The 6,469-nt window shown below is 42.3% G+C and overlaps 1 non-coding gene across 1 annotated transcript; it reads left to right on the top strand.

The window, feature by feature from the left end:
* The first annotated feature begins 5,352 nt into the window (after positions 1-5,352).
* LOC117128662 lies at positions 5,353-5,459 on the top strand. The gene has a single exon (XR_004452057.1). It is a non-coding gene; the product is annotated as a small nucleolar RNA R71 (small nucleolar RNA).
* Positions 5,460-6,469: the final 1,010 nt, after the last annotated feature.

Below are 6,469 nucleotides of genomic sequence, written 5' to 3'. Positions count from 1 at the left end.
TTTTATTGATGAATAGTTATTGGGTGAATAAAAAATAAATTATAAATTAAAATGTAAAAATTTATTATACTCCTACTAAACGTGAAACCTCTAAAAAATCTTATTTTCGGAAATGGAGAGACTAGAATATATCTTAAGTATTCAGTAACTTTGGAAGATTTGGAAACTTCTTAGTTAAGCAATCTCGCCCAAAAAGAGTTCTTCAAGGCTCAACGAACATGAAACATATTTTAGTAGCCTAAGAACATGACTCATGGGGAGTTCTTAGGATGAGATTCTTAGCGGAATATAAGAACACATCTCTTAACTGTTAACTAAAAAAGTTAAGAACCGACTATTCAATAAGATATTTAGGTGCCGGTTCTTAGTTCTTTTAGTTAAAAATTAAGAGACGAGTTTTTATATTCTGCCAAGAACCTCCATTAATCATGCTCTAAGATCTTTCCAATTGTTTCAACGTTTTCCCATTAGGTCTGACATGTGTTAATCTATTCAGGTGCTTTACAAACTATCAAGTGTTCAATAATTTTCTCTCTCTATTTGTAGATGGATGAGTGCATTAAATCAATATCACCGGCCGGAGGTTGTTCTTTCTTCACAGGGTGTTTTCATTGGTCAATACAAGACTCCGAGGTGCATTACTAGATCTGGAAAAGTTGTAGAGGTATTGAAAAATGTGGTAGCTACATGATATTACGTGTATACGCACACCAAATAACCTAATGTGCACATTACCACAATCGAATGGTATGTCGATGTAGCACTTTAGGATCGAATCCACAGAGACCAAATCTTACACTTTATCTTTATGGGATCAGAATCAAGCTAAAACAATATGGGGGTTTTAAAGTTTGTGGTAACGTAAAAAGCAAGTAATAGATTGGTTTTAAGTTTCAGATTAATGAGAAACTAACCTAGGGTTTAACGGGCACTTACAATCATGAGCCAAACAATTATTCAAGTTTGATTAATGGACTAGTCTAGAACTAGGAACACAATACTAGATCAACCCACTGTCGTGGTGTTTCACCTTTCAACGATCAGCCTCAATACCTAAGCTCTCGCTTGGATCAAGGCGTGATGTTGAACATTAAGATCAAGTCCAATCGGTTCACAAAACACCCTAATATCTACTTTCGCTGATTAGGGATGCTATGCTCATTCATAACAGATCTAGCAACCTATTACACGGTTAATGAATAGGTTAAACCTAGGATCTAACAATAACTCGCCAGTTTAATGCAAGCAATAAGAGCAGTTATGAATGAAGACAATCAATGGATACTTATCTATGTTTAGCTCACGATCTAACACCCTAACACCCTAGGCTAGCTAGATCGACTACTCAGTCATAACAAGAGAGAACACAGAAATCAATTCTGAATAATACTTCATGTAAATAAAAGAGATAGAAAGAGGGTTCAGGATAATCTTCTCTATGGTGAGAGAGATGGAGCCTTCTCCCTTTACAATCCAAAAGCACAAAAGTCTCCAATGGTTTTCTTCTGTCTAGAATAGCGTAGAATGATAAAGAGAAACAGAAAATATGATATATCAAAGCCACAGGCGGCTGGGAGAGAAAATAGGGATAATTAGGGCAAATCCCGTAATGATTGTAGTTTCCTAAAAAATCTCTGCCGCTGGAACACTCACTCGGAACAATCACTCGGGTTGCTCCGCTATCCGGAACAGTCATCAAGACTGTTCTGCGTGAAAACCACCAAATTGCACTGTTTGCTGCCTCTTTTGTTCCAGCTGGTCCATCTCCCATCCAATGCAACTCCAGACCTGTAATGACTCGAAAAGGACTAGAAAGACACGATAAAGACTTGAAAACCAATTTAAAAGCATATATACAAGATGTATAAAACACCATATATCAATTCCCCCAGACTTAGATCCTTGTTTGTCCTCAAACAATGTCAAGTATCAAGAACAGGGAGAAAGGTTTGAAAGTGTGGGAACTCTCCTATTCTCAGCAACCATACTTTAACCACGAATCTCTGAACCATACAAGCAGTAAAACTAGGACAACACACCCTTACTGGAACCCCACTGACTGCTGTTCAAAAATCGGCTCCATACTCTTCATCTCAAACCTAAAAAAGCAACACTATCGAGACAGAACTCCCTACATTCATTTAAGAGTAGCGTGAGCTTCTCATCACATGCATCATTCAGGGTAGACGGTCTAGGTGTGGAACAGGCTATTTAATGGTGGAGTTAAGAGTGTTTAGGGGCTACCATTTCATTGAAGAGGATGCAGGATATCACACAAAATGGCAAGAGAGGATAGATCCATTGATGTCCACAGCCTCTACTCGTTTTTGCTCTATCTGGTGCGACTGTTCTGATGACGGAACATGCAACTGATTGTTCTGCTTTCCACTTTCCTCTACACACTCTTCAATACTTGGTACCAACTTCTTGCTCGACCTTTCCAGTGGCTCCATGTTTCTTTTCTTTCTTCTCCTTCTCTATCACATTAATCTCGTTTTTTTTTTTTTTTTTTTTTTTTTTTGAAGACTGATATGGTGATGTGACGAAGAAGAAGGTAACACATGATCGTTCTGAGTGCCACTGATGGTTCTGATTTCGCGACCATTCTGGTTCTCCACCCCTGCTCTTGCGCAGTTCATTGGTTATGGAGCGGTTGCTCCCTTAATCTGCTTGTTCTCTTTTCTGACATAATTTCTGCAGCAGTAACGAGTAGGAGGCTGCGTTGATCCTTTCCTCTCCGACCTTTTTGCACATATCTGCACATATGACACTGAAAAACAAATGCATGAAGGTGGAATAAAGGCTAAGGTGCAGGGTGGGAACTAGCTAAAGATGAGCTAGCCACTCAGGATCAGCAAGATGGATAAAAAGGATAAGAAGTCCTGAGTGTGTTCTCGTTTCCCTGATCTAATGCCCACAACAAGAAGAATTTCAGTCAAGATTAGGTTCAAGTAAGGTGGAGTTAAGTCTACCCAGTGTAACCTGATCGGCTGAGAACCTTCTGGAAAATCAAGTGAGATATGTCAGGGTGTTCCAGGTCCACATGTGTGTCTTTCGCCACTGCTAAGGTCACTGAATAAGATAACTAAAGCACGAGGTGGTTAGTGATCAACACGGAATAAGGTCCTAATTCCCACAAAATTTTGACTGACTCAATAAAAACTGACTCGAATTGACCCAAAAGAAAAACAAAAGAAAGAAACGAGTTAGTAAACGACGAAAACCCTCCCCCAGACTTACTTCACAACGTCCCTGGTGTGAAAATAAATCAGAGAGAAGGTGAAATCAAGAATAAACATTTTTTTTGTTCGAGATACTTACCTGGCGCGGAGCAGCCTGACAGAGCAAGACGCGGTTGCTCCGGTAAAGGATGCTCTGGAATGAGAGCAGCCAGCTGCTTGCTCCAGTCAAGGGTCTCGGATTTTCTGATTTGTGACCTGAGACTCAACAAACTAAAAACAAAAATAAGTAAAAAGAAAATCCTAATGTTAATGACACTCACCAGTGGGTTGCCTCCCACCAAGCGCTTGGTTTAAGTCTCTAGCTTGACTTGGTGACTGGGATCAGTCGGGTTGAGCAGGAGGGCTTGTTCCAAAACAAGCTCCACAATCAGACATGTTCAGCTTCAAAACTCTGCTCAACAACCCTTTCACAGCAGCTTCCCCTTTCTCCTTCAGCTCATGTGTGAGAATAGCTCTGACTTTAGAGAACGGTTTAGAGGTACCTTTGCACTTTACCTCATACTCAATGGAGTTCTCATCACACTTGAGAGGTATCAAAGTCATTGTAGGATCTCCCTTGATCCTTTTCTTCTGAACTTTCTGTTTCACCCTTGAATTCCCTCTGAATTTAGTAGGATCAGTGCTAGGATCTTCATCAGAGAACAGCCTGCTCTCACCCTTATCACCATGCTCCTTTTCTGGAACAACTTTCAGCTTTTCTACATCAAACACTGAGATGCGAGAGGCGTGTGATGAGGAAGATCTGGTGGGTACAGCCTTGTAGAAAACTTTCTTGTTGATGTTGGAGAAGCAGACTCTCTTGTTGGGCATATCGATGGTTGCTCCAACAGTAGCCATGAATGTCCTTCCAAATATCAAAGGCATCTCATGATCCTTGTTCATCTCAACAACTTGAAACTCAGCAGGAACAATGCATTCCCCTACTTGAACATGAAGGCTGCGGATGGTTCCATATGGGACTGCTCTGGAAGAGTTTGCAAAGGTCAGGGTCAGCTGAGAACGCTCAACATCAGCAATACCCAAATCGTCTACAATAGCCTTTGAGACGAGATTCACACAAGAACCAGAGTCACAAAGAGCATCCTTGAAGGTTGTTCCTGCGATGGAGCATGGGAAAACAAACTTTCCAGGATCATCAACCTTAGGCAATACCTTCAATGCTGGTGTAGACAGTGCTTTGATATAGAGAACCTTGATCTCCTCTTGAGTCTCTCTACAGTGTTTAAAGAACTAGAGCAATGGACGAATCTGCAGAGCATCTTCGAATGCAAGTTCTTTAGGAAGCCTTCTCACCATCTTGTTAAACCCTATCAGCTGCTCTTCACTAATGGGATCCATCAGATGTCTAGGTGGAATTGGATAGGGAACCTTGGGGACATAGACTCGAGATGGTGGAGTCTCAGCAGGTTCGCTAGGAGTAGTCACTCCAGAGCTAGCAGACTGCTCTGCTCTATCTTCTGCGCCTGAAACAGTCTCAGCAAACGGCTGCTCTATTGCATTACAGTGCTCTGTCCTAGGATTTTTATCAGTTCTTCCAGGAAGCGTCTCTTGTTGCCTCTTGACACTCTCAACTGTTTGAGCAAGCTGAACATCGATCTTTCTTATATGGATCGCAAGATTGTCATACTTGTTATTCAGCTCAGTGAACATGTTGCCCATCCTGGTGTCTATTTCCGTGGTTACCTGATTCAACGCCTTGGCCTGAACCTGCTGACCCTGCAACAGCTGTTGCATCATCATACCCAGACCCTTCAGCTCATCTGGTTGACTGTTCCCGGTAGCTGGAACAGCATGCGGATTGCTCTGCGGTTGTCGCTGGTTCTGGTTCTGAATATGCCCGGCCGTAGGTTGTTCCCCTTTGTTGTTTTTCAGTAGCTGATCAACCTTGGCAGTCAGCTCATCTATTTTCTGGGCGTCAGAACTGTTTCCTTTCTTGGAGCAATCACTCTCCTCTTTCTTATTAGCTGAGCTAGCAGCCATGTTCTCAATCAGCTTAAACGCTCCAGCTGTGGTTTGAGTCATGAAATCTCCATTGCTCGCAGAGTTTAGAGCACCTTGGTATTTCCAGTCCACTCCATCATAGAAAATGTCCAGGATATAATCATCATCAAATCCATGGTGAGGACATTCTCTGCGATAGTCATTGAAGCGCTCCCATGCGTCGCAGAAAAGCTCATCAGTGAGCTGTCTGAAGGAGGTGATCTTGTTCCTCAATGCAGCTGTTCTCGCCTTAGAGTAGAAATGGCTGAGGAACGCTGATCGGACCTGTTCCCATGAAGTGAGAGAGCCGGTAGGGAGAGAGTTCAACCACCGTGCAGCTTTTCCATCAAGAGAGAATGGGAATAACATGCACGTGATGTAGTCTGGTGGAACACCATTCACGCGAGTGAAACTGCAGACTTTTTCGAAGCTCTCAATATGCTCCATTGGAATTTCTGTAGAGAGACCAGAGAACACCTTTCTCTGTACTAGACCAATCAAAGCAGGCTTGATCTCGAAGTCCTGCCTGGTGCAGAGTGGAGGAACAATGGCAGAGCGCGTAGTAGGGATGTTACGCGGAAGGTTTCTCTGCCCGATTGGAACAGTCTGCGCCTGTTGTTCCTGCTGCGCGAGAGCAGCCTGTTCAGCAGCATCCTGCTGAGCTTGGATGGTCTGCTGCATTTGTAGCATCTGCTGCTGCATGAGTGCCATAGCCGCAGCGAGATCATCCTGATTGGCGTGATCACCCATAGTGGTATCAGTTTGCCTTGGCTGTTGACGATTTGTTCTTTCTAACCTTGCTAGCTCCTGGTTAGTAAATGTAACTAACTCTCCTTGTGCGTTTCTCCGAGTATGTCTACTGGTCATGCACCTGGAACATTAGCTGCAACAAAAAGGATAAGGCAAGTTAGAGGTCTTAGACTAAATAAATAACCGAAAAATAAAGGTAAAAAGATGGTCCCCGGCAACGGCGCCAATTTGATATTACGTGTATACGCACGCCAAATAACCTAATGTGCACACTACCACAATCGAATGGTATGTCGATGTAGCACTTTAGGATCGAATCCACAGAGACCAAATCTTACACTTTATCTTTATGGGATCAGAATCAAGCTAAAACAATATGGGGGTTTTAAAGTTTGTGGTAACGTAAAAAACAAGTAATAGATTGGTTTTAAGTTTCAGATTAATGAGAAACTAACCTAGGGTTTAACGGGCACTTACAATCATGAGCCAAACAATTA

This window comes from Brassica rapa, chromosome A09, assembly GCF_000309985.2.
Source record: "Brassica rapa cultivar Chiifu-401-42 chromosome A09, CAAS_Brap_v3.01, whole genome shotgun sequence".
Classification (NCBI taxonomy): domain Eukaryota; kingdom Viridiplantae; phylum Streptophyta; class Magnoliopsida; order Brassicales; family Brassicaceae; genus Brassica; species Brassica rapa.
The sequence above is the reverse complement of the archived record's forward strand: the minus strand, read 5'-3'. Positions and strand labels throughout refer to the sequence as shown.